Source organism: Delphinus delphis, chromosome 9 (genome assembly GCF_949987515.2).
Source record: "Delphinus delphis chromosome 9, mDelDel1.2, whole genome shotgun sequence".
NCBI lineage: Eukaryota > Metazoa > Chordata > Mammalia > Artiodactyla > Delphinidae > Delphinus > Delphinus delphis.
The window spans coordinates 56405887-56422903 of NC_082691.1; the positions used below are offsets into that span (position 1 = coordinate 56405887).

General features: G+C 39.5%; 1 protein-coding gene across 2 annotated transcripts in view; it reads left to right on the forward strand.

Annotated features, from left to right (window-relative positions):
• The window catches only part of PALS2 (protein associated with LIN7 2, MAGUK p55 family member), a 218525-nt gene that overhangs the window by 57218 nt on the left and 144290 nt on the right, over positions 1 to 17017 (forward strand). For both annotated transcript variants that reach the window (XM_060020613.1, XM_060020614.1), the window contains exon 3: positions 6382 to 6471. The gene's annotated coding sequence lies outside the window, so the exon portion shown is untranslated. The remainder of the gene's footprint in view (positions 1 to 6381; positions 6472 to 17017) is intronic.

Sequence of the window (17017 nt, forward strand, 5' to 3'; positions counted from 1 at the left end):
ATGATGTGTCATGTCAATGCAGGTTCATCAGTTGTAACTGATGTACCATTCTCATGGGGGGTTTTGGTAATGGGAGAAGTACACATGTGTGGAGTCAGAAGGTATATGGGAAATCTCTGTACCTTCTCCTCAATCTTGCTGTGAACCCAAAACTACTCTAAACAAATTCTATTTAAAAAAAAAAGAAGAATGACTCTGGATGCTGTGCATAGAGATGGGCTGAGAGGTTAATAGGTAAATAGTTATGACAGTCACAGGGAGGAATTTCTTTGGGGCCACAAAGTGCCCCTACAACTTGATGTTAAAGTTTTGAAAAGTGTGAGGGATGACTGAGGAATCCTCTAAATCCTAATCAAGGAAGGTGATTACAATACACAAAAGTTGAAATCTTTTCAATTGTATTACACCCAGTCTGAAGAAAGACCACATTACTACAAGGGCATGTCAGCCTCAGGGCTAAAACAGTAGGTGCAAAAAGAGTAAGCATTTAGCAGTGTGTCTTCAGCACCAGCATCCAGGCTTGGACATGCAGCTCAATGGTATAAATTAGTATATTAGTCTATAATAACTCGATGACACTAGCTGTTAATTTCATCCTGCCTAGCAGACATTCAATAAATATTTGTTTGAAGTGAAATGGATTAAATTGGATTCCATGCTCACCAAACAACTTTCTGATCTGATCACAATTTGGCTTTCTGTGAATCTTTTCTATGAGCATAAAATGTACTGATGAGCTGACACAAACTTTCTAGTGTGGTTTACCTTTCTACTTTTGCCATAAATGATTAAGTTGGCATTATGATTGATGTATCTATCTCCTTTGTGTTTGGTCAGTATAGTGGATACTTGGGGTGGTTTATCCAGCATCCATCTCCCCTTCCCCCTTCAATCAGTAAAGGTTTTTCCATTTAGTTACCTATCCCTCCATCATGTAGTGCAAATGCTTCTGGGCTAACTGACCCCACCTCCAGCTGAAGTGAGCCCTGACTATCTTAAGTCAATCATCACACTTAATTGGGGCCACAGTGATTAGTTAAAATGTTGGTACATGACCTAAACCAGTCTAAGTGAAATTCAAGAGTCTTTCTTATAAAACTGGGACAGAGGTAATCTCCTTCCTGATGATAAAGAAGGAAGCATGTAGCTCCTGGACACGGCTGGGAGCCAGTTTGCTAATGTGATGGTTAAGTTTATGTGTCAATGTGGTAAGGCTATGGTGCCCAGTTGTTTGGTCAAACACCGGTCTAGATGTTGCTGTGAAGGTATTTTTTAGTTGTGTTTAGCATTTAAATCAGTAGACTTTGAGTGAAGCAGATTATCCTCCAAAGGTGGGTAGTCTCATCCGATCAGTTCAAGGCCTTAAGAAAAAAGACTGAGGTACCGCAAAAAGAAGGAATTCTGCCTCCAGACTGCCTTTGGACATAAGACTGAAACATCAGTTCTTCCCTGGGTCTCCAGCCTGTCAGCTTATCCTGCAGATTTTGGACTTGCCAATCTCTACAAAGCCATAAAATAAATTCTCTTGACAGGTAGGTAGGTAGGTAAATAGATAGATAGGAATGTCTCCCATTGATTCTTTTTCTGTCGAGAACCCTAACTAGTACAGCTACCATCAGGGAACAAAGAAGACATACAGAAGAGAGAAGAGCCAAGACAATTAAAAGGGACATAAGCCAGAGCCTGGATCAAACCCAGTCTGAAGCCCACATGTAACAGTTAGGATGATTTCAGCTGCAAGTAACAGAAAACCCAACTGCCTGAAACAATATGGAAATGTATGATTTACAAAGTAGAATTCCAACGGTAGAACAGACTTCTGGCCTGGCAGGTCAGTGATGTCATCAAGGAACCAGGTTCTTTTCTTTTCTCTGCTCCACTCTCCACAGTGCCTCATCCCAAATATGATACCCCCATAAGTATTGGCTAACACTGATAACAATCAGCGCTACCCACTTCCTCCTTCTCATCCAGTGGAAGCGATTGGATTTCCATGATTCTGTCTCTCAAAAATAAAGATGATTCTTCCTTCACATCACATTAGTCCAGATTGGCATAGGTTTGCCCATAGCTGAATCAATCATTGTCAAGGGATCAGGAAGAAGGAGGATTATCCTGATTGGCTTAAATTAATCAAGACCAACCCTCAGGGTCTTGTTAGTCCCTCAACTTACACTGCTGCTACACAATGAGGAGAGATGGAATGAACGTTAGGCAAGCAACGATAATGTCTACTGCAGAGCCCAATTGCTGTATTTTCTGATATATGAGCTAACAAATTGCCTTTTCAAGCCATTTTGAACTGTATTGTTAGTGATTTACTACCAAAGTTACCTTAACTGTTATAGCAGCCATTGAACTCTTCCTCAAGGCCTGATGGTCTCTGAGCATCCTGACAAAATCAACTTCTGGGCCTTCAAGGTTGAAGACTAGGCCCTAAATCTTGGTCAGCTCCCTGGGCAGTACCACTCTGAGGCCTTGTTTCTCTAGTCCACGTGTCTGCACTACCTGCACCCTCCCATAGCTCATCCCACACCTAAAACTCCCTGGGTCTGTCCCTCACCCATTCATTAGCATCCTCTGAGTGCTAGACTCCGTAACTAACCATGACAGGGCATCCCTTTCTCCCTGACCCCTGACCATCTCTCCTGTCCTATGTACAAGTCATCAGTTCAGGATTTTACCCACTGCCTGCTTCCCTTGGTGCTATTACTTGGTTCCCAGAGGAAAAAATTAATGTTATCTGTTACCTTACTTCAAACTGGGTGAGATGCTTTCTAATTTAAGTCTTATAATAACCTGAAGGAAATGGTATTAAAATCTTTATTTCGCAAATGAGAGAACTGTGTCTCAGGAAGATTATATAACTTGACCAGAGACGTGCTGCTAGGAAGGGATAACAGACCCTAGCTGGTCTCCTCCCAAGCCTGCACTTTCTCTACCACACCATGGAGGATCACACTGCCCTCATCTGTGACTGAATTTTGTTATCCCAGTTTGGGTGTGACCCTTGCTGGTGCTTCTAGTTCATCTTTGATGGAGTCCCTATCACACCATTCATAGCTGTTATTCCAGACCATCCTTCATTCCTCATGACCCTAATTGCCATGTTTCCTGTCCATGGAGTGTGGGGGAACCTCTACGTCACAGAGAAATTTGAGCTCATCTGACCTAAGCCCCATTATGTATCCATGACTTCAACTCACCCCATCACATCTTTCCTCCTAATCTTATCTACAGTCTCAGAAGTCGAGATCCATCTTCCCCGTAATGCTGTCTTAATCATTCTTTGAATCCCCTTCCCACTTCCTGCAATGAGCCCCTCTTTATCTACCATCTTTAATTCTTGTTCACTGGCCCTTTTCATTACACCTTGAAATATTCTAAAAAGCTAACAAGGTATTGATTGACCCTCCTGGACCCTTCGAGTTCTCATCAGTTCTCTTCTCTGACTTCTGCTGCAAAACTCTATCTATGCATTCCTGTATTTATCCCTCAGTATTTGATTTATTTTAAATCTTCCACCCTACCCTACTATTAACATCCCCACACACAAAAAGAACTCTCAAGGAAGTTAAAAATGACTTCCTTCTTCCCAAACCATCGAGTCTTTCCAGTACTTCATCTTCCTTAACTGTCTGCAGCATTTGACACTACAATCCACCCACTCCTGGAAATTTGGCCTCAAATTGATTTCTTTTTACACATCTTTATTAGAGTATAATTGCTTTACAATGGTGTGTTAGTTTCTGCTTTATAACAAAGTGAATCAGTTATACATATACATATAACTGTATACATACACATGTATATGTATGTATAGTTATACATACATATACATGTTATGTATATGTAACAGTATACAACTGTTACATATACATAACAGTTATACATATCAGTTATACAGTTATACATATATACACATGTCCCCATATCTCTTCCCTCTTGCATCTCCCTCCCTCCCACCCTCCCTCAAATTGATTTTTGTGACAGTGTTTTTCTTCCATCTCTCTTACTACTCCTTGGCCTCCTCTCTTGTCAGGCCCGTTTCCTCCTCACTCTCTCCTCTCTGACCACCTGATCCACTCCCTTGTCACTCCCTCCATGGGAAAGTGCATCTGTTGTTAGTTTCCAATCTCACATCTTCATTGGTTCCTAAAAGTGCATCTCCGACCTTTAATTTCAACTACCTCCAGTAAGGCCTACCTCTCTGCCCCCAACTCATGTACAACTCAGTGCATCCAAGCGTAATTTATTGTTTCATTTTCCAAAACTGCTTCTCCTTCCAACTACTGCATTTCTTGACAATGTGTGGATGCCCAGGCCAAAAATCTCAGAATCATGTTTAATTTTTGATTTTCTTCTCTCCTCCCTATTTATTCAGTCAACACAGTCTTCTTTTTTCCCTTTAAAACTTATAAAAAATATACCTTTTTCTCTCTAATTATTGTATTGCTAAGAAAGCTGTTTCTCCCCGCCCACCTCCCTGCCTCCAGTCTCCCTACTCCTTACCATTTCATTACCTAACAGGGTCCTCTAGTGCTTCTTTATGTCCTATTCAAGAACACACTGTAGTTCCCTCTTGTCCCCTGTAGCAAGCCCAAGACTTGCAGCTGTTGTCAGGGGCTTCTCTGATGAGGTCCTACCAATCTCTTCTCCAGTTGGATCTGTCTTTCTGAATCTCACATCCCAAGATATTAATATCTCAGTATCTCTGTAGTGGAAAGACTGCTTATTCTGTAAATGAGCTATGCAGGGCTAACCAAACAACTTTATTGCAAATGTTAAAGATTTATTGATTTTCCCAATTAGCAACTTGCATTTATTTGATTCCTTCTGTGTACCCAGATGCTGTGGGAAGCAGGAAGAAGTAGTAAACTGAGTCCTGTCCTTTAGCAATTCACCATCTAGTGGGAAAAAGAAAGATGAGGATTTACAAACAATAATCACTCTATCAAAAATAGTGGTTTTTAAAAATTAACCCCCAGAACAAAAATTATCCGTCACAAAAGTTATATATGCATATATCACATACATTTTAAGAAAAATTCTAACATTACAGAAGTATGTAAAATAAATGTTGAGACCCCTGCTGTTCCACTTTCCTAATTCTCATTTAGTAAGAGTAACATCTTAATAGATATCATATAATATATATGTATATATACACACATATATATATATGTTCGATTACTTTAACAAAAGATAACATTGTACTATATATATTATCCTGAAATATTTTCTCACTTGACAATAATGTCCTTCGATAATATACCTGATTCTTTTTTTCAATGGCTGCATAGTGTTCTTTTGAAATCAGCAGTCCCTTATAGTTAATCATCTACCTCTCCTATCTTCCTTTATCACAAAGAATGCTTCAACAAGCATTCTTCCACACAGTTTCAGTGGTATGCTGGTAAATGTTTTAACAGTTAGCTCTCTGAATTTAAAAAAAAAAAAAAAAAGTAGCCCTGCTTTGTAACATCTGCCAATGTCCATGGTGTAAATACTCTTCACTATTGATGATTTCAAGCTACCAAAGTGACACCAGAAGGCAGAGTTAGAAGTGCAGAGCAGCTCTTGCTAGCCAGTCGGGTCTGCTCCAGCATACTACGGTATATTTTATTATGCATATTCTTTTGAGTGTTTTACAACACAAGAAAACAAGATATTAAAAGGCAATTATCACCTTGCCAGACTGGAGAAACAACTACTTTATTAGCTATAAGAAAGTTGAGGGCTTCCCTGGTGGCGCAGTGGTTGAGGGTCCGCCTGCTGATGCGGGGGACTTGGGTTCGTGCCCCGGTCCGGGAAGATCCCACATGCCGCGGAGCGGCTGGGCCCCGTGAGCCATGGCCGCTGAGCCTGCACGTCCGGAGCCTGTGCTCGGCAACGGGAGAGGCCACAGCAGTGAGAGGCCCGCGTACCGCAAAAAAAAGTTGAACCATGAATTAAATGCATTCCTTTTGGATTCCAAAGAAGGCCCTTTATCTGTTACCTTAAATAGATTGTTTAAAAGCCGAGGAAATTTCAAAGCATTCCTTTTTATTTTGCCACCTGAGAAAATCACTTTAAGGAAAGTAGAGTGAATGTATGACTAAATATATTTTAAAGATTTAATAGGAATCCAATTAAATTCACCAGTTAGTATATTCGGGCACAAACACACATGATGAGAAAATGCTGACCTTTCCTGTTTGGGACACTCATATCAGGGCTGAATTACACACAGGTGCACAAAAGAACCACCTCAAAACAGGCTGCATCCAAATCACCTGGAGGGCTTGTTAAACAACTGTTTGCTGGGCCCCGCCCACTCGGTTTCCATATTCCTTAGGCCTAGGGTGGAGTCAAAAATTTGCATGTCTTTCACATTCCCAGGTGATGCTGAAGCTGCTCTCCTGGAGACCTTACTTGGAGAACTACCGCCCTATTGGAAGAAAAGCTCAGAGAATATTCTACCCTACTCAGGTACTGTAGACATTTCTATCAAATTTCTGTAGCTAGAGACTTTCTCCTGTTAAACCACAGATAAATTTAGAAATATAGTAAGCTGAGTTCTTAACAGTCATCAAAGCATTTGAGAACAGGTTTAATAGGGGAGTGGCACAAATGCCTTGTTACAGAGAGAAAAACAGGCTGAGATCGGTTTTCTGAAAATGAAAGGCATGGTTAATGATTGCTGTTAGTGCTTATAGAAAGGTTAAACTTTCAAAGTTGTATCGTTAGTTAAGGAGCTCAAACTTCTCATTCACAGACATCTGGGTATGAATACTGTCCCTGCCACTTAATTGACTATGTAACCTTGAACAATTATCTCTGTGCCTCAGTTTCCTCATCTGTAAAATGGAGGTCATCAGGGTAATAGTTACCTTATAGGGTTATTGAGAGGATGTGATAGGTACTGGACCAAACATATGGGAATCACTCAATGAGTATTGGCTGTATTATAAATTAGAACTCCAGTTCTTTATTAAGAAGAAAGCATTCTTTAGGCAGGTAAATTTGGGAAATACTGAGTTAAAGTAAATAAGTTTCTTTGTTGCTGGACTTCGAGGTACCTTTTATAGGCCAGGGCACACTGTGAATCCTCCAGAGAGCGTATAAATAGTGTTTCCAAGGGTTATTTAGCCACAGAACTTTTTTTTTTTGCAAGCAGCATTTTAAGCATAACAATTTTGATAATAAATTTTTACACTTATGGTAATAAATCAGTATTTCTTGACTTATATATACAACTGAAAGAAACTGGCATGTGGCCCCAGTATATCTACACCATAGAGGCAGGATCGGGATGGAGCAAAAAAAATCCTTGTTACCCATAAGAATTTTCTACAGCCCTTCTGAAGTGATAACATTTCCTCTGTCTATTCCTTTATTCTTGCCTGCATTCAATATTTCCAGCAAATATTTATCAAGTGCCTCTAAGTAACAGGCACTGTGAATACTGGAGATTGAATACTGAATGAAATACAAACAGCTCTTGACCTCATGGAGTTTACCTTCTAAAAGACAGATAATACATAAATAAACAAATAAAAATATGGTATGTCAGATGGTGATAAGTACTATGAAAAAAATGAAGTGGAGGAAAGGGGAGAAGAAAATATGAAGGGTGGTGGGCCATTTAAGCAAGGACCTGCAGGAAATGAGGGAGCAAGCTATGGGGACATGAGAGGGGGAAAGTTCAGGAAGAGAGAAGTAAGTGCAAAGAAATATCCTAAGAGGGGAGCATGGCGGTGAAGCCCAGTGAGTGAGTGAGAGAAAGAGAAGCTAGAGGTGAGGCTGGAAGGGTTACAGGAGGTCACACAGGGAACATCTTTTGCTGCATAATAAATCACCCCAAACTGTTGGCCTAAAATGACAATCACTTGTTATTGCACGAACCAGTGTCCCCTGCATCGGCAGGAGGACTCTCAACCACTGCGCCACCAGGGAAGCCCCCAGCTCTTTGCTTTTGAAGAGACTATACAAGTATTCAAAATGACTTTCTCTCAATAGAAAGGAAAACAGAACATGAGTGTGTGTGAAATATTCCTGGGCTGTATTCAACTTAGCGTTTATATTAGTATTCTAATTTAAATTTTAACCAGTTATTTTCACTAGAATTATTCATCTGATTGATTTCAGTTTCTGGTAAAGACAAGCTATGATTTGGGGTGCGCTGCTTCTGAACATTGCGGTTGAAAATTGCAAAAAAATTATCTCCTTTCTCTTAGAGGGGAAGGATTGCAGAGATTCTTTGAAAACTTCTCTACTGTAACCAGTTGTGCATCTTTTAACTTCAAAAATATAATACACAGGTTTCCACTTGAGGTGATGAAAAAGTTCTGGAACTAGATAATGGTGATGGTTGCAAAACATTGTAAATGTACTTAATGCCACTGAGTTGTTTATTTTAAAATTTACATAAATTTAAATTTATATTATGTGTCTTTTTACCACACATACAAAAATTTAACACAAAACATGTGTTTCCCAGAATCAAGAGTCTGACCACCTTACGCAACTTAGATATTGTAGAAATGTAAGATTCAGTCCACCTGTGAGATGCTTCTAAAAAGCACAGCAGCACAATGCTGTGGATATTTCTTCCAGAAAGAAGGTTTGGAGCCCAGTGTCTGAGAAAGGAATGAAATCCAGGTTGTGCGTGACATGACTTTGAAAGTAAGAGAAAGAGAGTCTAAGTAATAACAGAAAACAACTGTTCCCCAACATATAAGAAAAGGGCTGTCCTTGCTTCTCTCCCTGTCTAATTCTATTTGCTTCTCAAGAGTTGTATTCTTAGAGAATGTGAACTCCCAATGCAATTCTGTGCTTAAGAAATCCAAGGATGTGCTCCTTACAGTAGTTTTCAGCTTTCTCACCAACAAGAACACATTTATTTATTGTTTTCCTTCAGGGATTGCACACTTGGAAAGATAATATCTATTAAACAATATCAAGCAAACTTCCCTTGTTAAATAACATTAATTCACTTTCTATTTTCTACTTATCAGTAATATAATACATGTATACCTATCTTCCTGTGTCTCTGATTAGCAGGAAGGAGGCAGTGTTACCATAGTCAGTTGACAGAACTCCAGTAAAAGTAAAGAACTGACTTTCAGGCTTATCTGCCAGCCTTTTCATCTATAACTGCCTTTAGACATTTTAAAGTGCTGAAAATTCATTAGGTTCTTTAAAATACTGAAAAATAGCTTGGGCTCCTCCATCGGTACCTTCCAGGATCTCTAATAAGGAATCACAGCTCGAATAATTAGTGTTTATATCAGTGTATCTCAATGGAGAGGAGGCAACCACCTTAATCAGGCTTATCAAAATCACCTGAGGGACTTTTTCAGGCTACCAGTTTCCCTGAGCCCCTGCAGAGAAACTGGTACCCCTTCTGAGTAGGGGCAGGTGGATGGGGATGGCTTTTTCTTGAGAATTACTGCTGCTATTGTGAGATGCTCTTACCGATGACAGTATATAGTACTTTTCAAGTGTATGAAGGCCAAGAATGGTAAGAACCAAACACTGAGTTATATAGGCCTTCATGTGAGACTTTCACAGCAAAACAAGTTTCTAATGGCAAATCATTCTCATTGCCTGGACTGAATAACATGGGCCAGGAAAAAATACAGAAAGTGCTCTAACAAACTTATGAGAAAAAATATTAAACTTCCAATAAAAACCAAGAGTAACAACAATAGACAATTCATAGGAGGAGAAACTAAAGTTACTAGCAAAAATGGGGGGAAAGGGCTTCCCTGGTGGCGCAGTGGTTGAGAGTCCACCTGCCGATGCAGGGGACACGGGTTCGTGCCCCAGTCCAGGAGGATCCTACATGCCGCGGAGCGGCTGGGCCCGTGAGCCGTGGCCGCTGAGCCTGCGCATCCGGAGCCTGTGCTCTGCAACGGGAGAGGCCACAACAGTGAGAGGCCTGCATACCGCAAAAAGAAAAAAAAAAAAATGGGGGGAAAAATGTTTCGACCTGACTAGGAACTGAAAAAGGTAAAAATATAAGCTGCACTGCAGGCTTCATTTCTGCTTCCAACCAAGATGGAGTAACAATGACCAGATTTATCCTCACACCTGAAGCAACTGAAAAATGAACAAACTATAGGAAGTAATGATTTGCAAGACAGTGGACATCAGTCAGTGAGGAGAGTGATTCCTGAGAGATGGAGAAAAATGAGGTGAGTCACATGATTCCCCACCTTCTGCCTTGACAGAGTTTCCAGGCCATGGCCTCCCTGAGTTGAAAGATGGAGCAGAGTTTGGGAAGACTAAGGCATTTAGAATTTGCAGGATAGAGTCATGAGATGGGGAAAGCTGCACAGAGAGAGGACCCCAGAAATCTGTAGAAATAGGATCTCCATGAAGTCTTTAGCTGAGGGCTGATCAGCACGTGCATGTGAAGAAGCCACCAGAGGCCAGAGAAAGAACCCCCTGGAAGGACTGAAGTAAACAGTGCCTGGGGACCACACAGGCCCTGACCCACCAGCCAGACTGGAAAACCTCATGATTCACAGGACATGGTGAAGTATTCAGGAGGGTCCTGCCTCACTATTAGGGATTTAGTCCTTGAATGAACACTGGTCTGCTCCCACCTAACAAATCTCAGAAGCAAGACCCAAAAGGATCAAACTATTTCCTAGAACAAACCCCAAGACAATTACATGAATACAAAAATATTTACAAGTCAGCAAGGTAAGATTCATAATGCCTGGAATTCAATCAAAAATTTAAACAGACATGCAAAATATATATATAACATAATGGGGGGATAAATTAATCACACAGGTGATTAATGTAAGATAGATGGTAGAATTTGCAACTAAAGACAATAAAATAATAAATTATAACTATATTCTGTACAATTCCATATAAGTTAAATAGTGACATAGAAGACATAAGAAAGATCTATATCAAATTTGAGAGATGAAAACTACAATGTTTGGGAATAAAAATACACTGGATGAGATGAACAGCAAGTTAAACATTGCAGAAGAAAAATACTAGTGAATTTGAAGACACAGCAATAGAAACTTTCCCAAATATAATGAGAGAACAGAGAATCAGAAAAATAAACAGAGCATCAGAGAACCATGGGACAACTTGAGGCAGCCAAATATACATGAAAATGGAGTTCCCTAAGGAGGGGGGGGTAAGGCAAAAAAAAAAAATTGCTGGAACAATAGCCAAATTTTTTCGAAATTTGATGGAAACTCTCAGAAACACCCACAGATCTAAGAATACCAGTTAACCCCAAGCACTAGAAATATAAAGAAAACTACAACCAGGTATATCACAATAAATTTGTTCCAAACCAGTGATGAAGAAAATAATCTTAAAGTCAGTCAGAGGAAAAAAATATCTTACATGCAGAAGAAGAAACATTAGTACGACAGTAGACACATCACTGGGAAAAACAGAGAAGACAGTAGAACAACATCTTCAAAATACTGAAAGAAAAACACTATTAAGCTAGAATTCTATACCTAGGAAAAAGTATCTTTCAAAAACAAAGGCAAGATTGGTTCAAGATGGCAGAGTAGAAGGATGTGCGCTCACTCCCTCTTACAAGAGCACTGGAATCACAACTAACTGCTGAACAATCATCGACAGGAAGACACTGGAACTCGCCAAAAATATACCCCACATCCAGAGACAAAGGAGAAGCCACAATGAGATGGTAGGAGGGGCGCAATCACAATAAAATCAAATCCCATAACCACTGGGTGGGTGATTCACAAACTGGAGCACACTTATACCACAGAAGTCCACCCACTGCAGTGAAGGTTCTGAGCCCCACATCAGGGTTTCCAAACTGGGGGTCTGGCAACAGGAGGAGGAATTCCCAGAGAATCAGATTTTGAAGGCTAGTGGGATTTGCTTGCAAGACTTCAACAGGACTGGGGGAAACAGAGACTCCACTCTTGGAAGGCACACGCAAAGTAGTGTGCACATCGGGACCCAGGAGGAAGGAGGAGTGACCCCATAGGAGACTGAACAAGACCTACCTGCTAGTGTTGGAGGGTCTCCTGCTGAGGCGGGGGGGTGGCTGTGGCTCACCGCTTGGACAGGGACACTGGCAGTGGAAGTTCCAGGAAGTACTCCTTGGCATACGCCCTCCCGGAGTCCACCATTAGCTGCACCAAACAGCCTGTAGCCTCCAGTGCTGGGTCGCCTCAGGCCAAACAACCAACAGGGAAAGAACTCAGCCCCACCCATCAGCAGACAAGCTGATTAAAGTTTTACTGAGCTCTGCCCACCAGAGCAATACCCAGCTCTACCCACCACCAGTCCCTCCCATCCGAAAGCTTGCACAAGCCCTTAGATAGCCTCATCCACCAGAGGGCAGACAGCAGAAGCAAGAAGAACTACAATCCTGCAGCATGTGGAACAAAAACCACATTCACAGAAAGATAGACAAGATGAAAAGGCAGACGGCTATGTACCAGATGAAGGAACAAGATAAAACCCCAGAAAAACAACAAAATGAAGCGTAGATAGGCAACCTTCCGGAAAAAAAACTCAGAATAATAATAGTGAAGATGATCCAGGACCTCGGAAAAAGAATGGAGGCAAAGATCAAGAAGATGCAAGAAATGTTTAACGAAGACCTAGAAGAATTAAAGAACAAACAGAGATGAACAATACAATAACTGAAATGAAAACTACACAACAAGGAATCAATAGCAGAGTAACTGAGGCAGAAAAATGGATAAGTTTTTCCGTTTTTCTTCTGACGTGGAAGACAGAATGGTGGAATTCACTGCTGTGGAACAGAATAAAGAAAAAAGAATGAAAAGAAATGAAGAGAGCCTAAGAGACCTCTGGGACAACATTAAATGCAACAACATTCGCATTATAGGGGTCCCAGAAAGTGAAGAGAGAGAGAAATCACCAGAGAAAATATTTGAAGAGATTATAGTCTAAAACTTCCCTAACATGAGAAAGGAAATAGCCACCCAAGTCCAGAAAGTGCAGAGACTCCCAGGCAGGATAAACACAAGGAGAAACATGCTGAGACACATAGTAATCAAATTGACAAAAATTAAGGACAAAGAAAGATTATTAAAAGCAACAAGTGAAAAATGACAAATAATATACAAGGGGACTCCCATAAGGTTAACAGCTGATTTCTCAGCAGAAACTCTACAAGCCAGAAGGGAGTGGCATGATATATTTAAAGTGATGAAAGGGAAGAACCTACAACCAAGATTACTCTACCTGGCAAGGATCTCATTCAGATTCAATGGAGATATCAAAAGCTTTACAGACAACCAAAAGCTAAGAGAATTCAGCACCACCAAACCAGCTCTACAACAAATGCTAAAGGAACTTCTCTAAGTGGGAAACACAAGAGAAGGAAAAGACCTACAATAACAAACCCAAAGCAATAAAGAAAATGCAAATAGGAACATACATATCAATAATTACCTTAAATGTGAATGGATTAAATGCTCCAACCAAAAGACACAGGCTTGCTGAATGGATACAAAAACAAGACCCATATATTTGCTGTCTACAAGAGACCTACTTCAGACCTAGAGACACAAACAGCCTGAAAGTGAGGGGATGGAAAAAGATATTCCATGTAAATGGAAATCAAAATAAAGCTGGAGTAGCAATATTCATATCAGATAAAATAGACATTAAAATAAAGAATGTTACAAAAGACAAGGATGGACACTACATGATGATCAAGGGATCAATCCAAGAAGAAGATATAACAATTATAAATATATATGCACCCAACGTAGGAGCACTTCAATACATAAGACAAATGCTAACAGCTATAAAAGAAGAAATTGACAGCAACACAATAATAGTGGGGGACTTTAACACCTCACTTACACCAATGGACAAATCATCCAGACTGGAAACTAATAAGGAAACATAAGCTTTAAATGACACAATAGACCGGATAGATTTAACTAATATTTATAGGACATTCCATCCAAAAACAGCAAATTACACTTTCTTCTCAAGTGCATATGGAATGTTCTCCAGGATAGATCACATCTTGGGTCACAAATCAAGCCTCAGTAAATTTAAAAAATTGAAATCATATTAAGCTTTTTTTCCAACCACAATGCTATGAAATTAGAAATAAATTACAGGGAAAAAAACGTAAAAAACACAAACATATGGAGGCTAAACAATACGTTACTAAATAACCAAGAGATCACTAAAGAAATCAAAGAAGAAATCAAAAAATACCTAGAGACAAATGACAATGAAAACACGACAGTCCAAAACCTATGGGATGCAACAAAAGCAGTTCTAAGAGGGAAGTTTATAGCAATACAATCCTACCTCAAGAAACAAGAAAAATCTCAAATAAACAATCTAACCTTATACCTAAAGGAACTAGAGAAAGAGGAACAAACAAAACCCAAAATTAGTAGAAGGAAAGAAATCATAAAGATCAGAGCAGAAATAAATGAAATAGAAGCAAATAAAACAAGAGCAAAGATCAATAAAACCAATAGCTGGTTCTTTGAGAAGATAAAATTGATAAACCTTTAGCCAAACTCATCAAGAAAAAGAGGGAGAGGGCTCAAATCAGTAAAATTAGAAATGAAAAAGGAAAAGTTACAATGGACACCGCAGAAATACAAAGCATCATAAGAGACTACTACAAGCAACTGTATGCCAATAAAATGGACAACCTGGAAGATACAGACAAATTCTTAGAAAGGTATAACCTTCCACGACTGAACCAGGAAGAAATAGAAAATATGAACAGACCAATCACAAGTAATGAAACTGAAACTGTGATTAAAAGTCTTCCAACAAACAAAAGTCCAGGACCACATGGCTTCACAGCGAATTCTATCAAACATTTAGAGAAGAGCTAACACCCATCCTTCTCAAACTCTTCCAAAAAATTGCACAGGAAGGAATATTCCCAAACTCATTCTACGAGGCCACCATCACCCTGATACCAAAATCAGATAAAGATACTACAAAAAAATAGAAAATTACAGACCAATATCACTGATGAATATAGATGCAAAAATCCTCAGCAAAGTACTAGCAAACAGAATCCTACAACATGCTGAAAGGATCATACACCATGATCAAGTGGGATTTATCCCAGGGATGCAAGGATTATTCAATATATGTAATTCAATCAATATGATACACCATATTAACAAACTGAAAAATAAAAATGATATGATCATCTCAATAGATGCAGAAAAAGCTTTTGACAAAATCCAACACTGATTTATGATAAAAACTCTCCAGAAAATGGGCATAGAGGAAACCTACCTCAACATACTAAAGGCCATATACGACAAACCCACGGCAAACATCCTTCTCAATGGTGAAAAACTGAAAGCATTTCCTCTAAGATCAGGAAAAAGACAAGGATGTCCACTCTCACCACTATTATTCAACATAGTTCTGGAAGTCCTAGTCATGGCAATCAGAGAAGAAAAGAAAGAAAAGGAATACACATTGGAAAATAAGAAATAAAACTGTCACTATTTGCGGATGACATGATACTATACATAGAGAATCCTAAAGATGCCACCAGAAAACTACTAGAGCTAATCAATGAATCTGGTAAAGTTGCAGGATACAAAATTAATGCACAGAAATCACTTGCATTCCTATACACTAACAACGAAAGATCAGAAAGCAAAATTAAGGAAACAATCCCATTTACCATTGCAACAAAAAGAATAAAATACCTAGGAATAAACCTATCTAAGGAGGTAACAGACCTGTACTCAGAAAACAAGAAGATACTGATGAAAGAAATCAAAGATGACACAAACAGATGGAGAGATATACCATGTTCTTGGATTGGACGAATCAATATTGTGAAAATGACTGTACTACCCAAAGCAGTCTACAGATTCAGTGCCATCCCTATCAAATTAGCAATGGCATTTTTTACAGAACTAGAACAAAAAAATCTTAAAATTTGTATGGAGACACAAAAGACCCTGAATAGCCAAAGCAGTCTTGAGGGAAAAAAATGCAGCTGGAGGAATCAGACTCCCTGACTTCAGGCTGTGCTACAAAGCTACAGTAATCAAGACAGTATGGTACTGGCACAAAAACAGAAATACAGATCAATGGAAACGGATAGAAAGCCCAGAGATAAACCCACACACCTATGGTCAACTAATCTATGACAAAGGAGGCAAGGATATACAATGGAGAAAAGACAGTCTCTTCAATAAGTTGGTGCTGCGAAAACTGGACAGCTATGTGTAAAAGAATGAAATTAGAACACTTCCTAACACCATACACAAAAATAAACTCAAAATGGATTAAAGACCTAAATGTAAGACCGGACACTATAAAAACTTTTAGAGCAGAACTTTTCTCTTTGACATAAATCACAGCAAGAGCTTTTTTGACCCACCTCCTAGAGTAATGGAAATAAAAACAAAAATAAACAAATGGGACGTAATGAAACTTCAGAGCTTTTGCACAGCAAAGGAAACTATAAACAAGGCAAATATACCACCCTCAGAATGGGAGAAAATATTTGCAAACGAATCAATGGACAAAGGATTAATCTCCAAAATATATAAACAGCTCATGCAGCTCAATATTAAAAGAACAAACAACCCAGTCAAAATATTGGGAAGAAGACCTAAATAGACATCTCTCCAAAGAAGACAGACATACAGCTGGCCAGGAGGCACATGAATACCTGCTCAACATCACTAGTTATTAGAGAAATGCAAATCAAAGCCACAATGAGGTATCACCTCACACTAGTTAGAATGGACATCATCAGAAGGTGTAGAAACAACAAATGCTGGAGAGGGTGTGGAGAAAAGGGAACCCTCTTGCACTGTTGGTGGGAATGTAAATTGATACAGCCACTATGGAGAACAGTATGGAGGTTCCTTAAAAAACTAAAAATAGAACTACCATATGACCCAGCAATCCCACTACTGGGCATATACCCAGAGAAAACCATAATTCAAAAAGACACATGCACCCCAATGTTCATTGCAGCACTATTTACAATAGCCAGGTCATGGAAGCCACC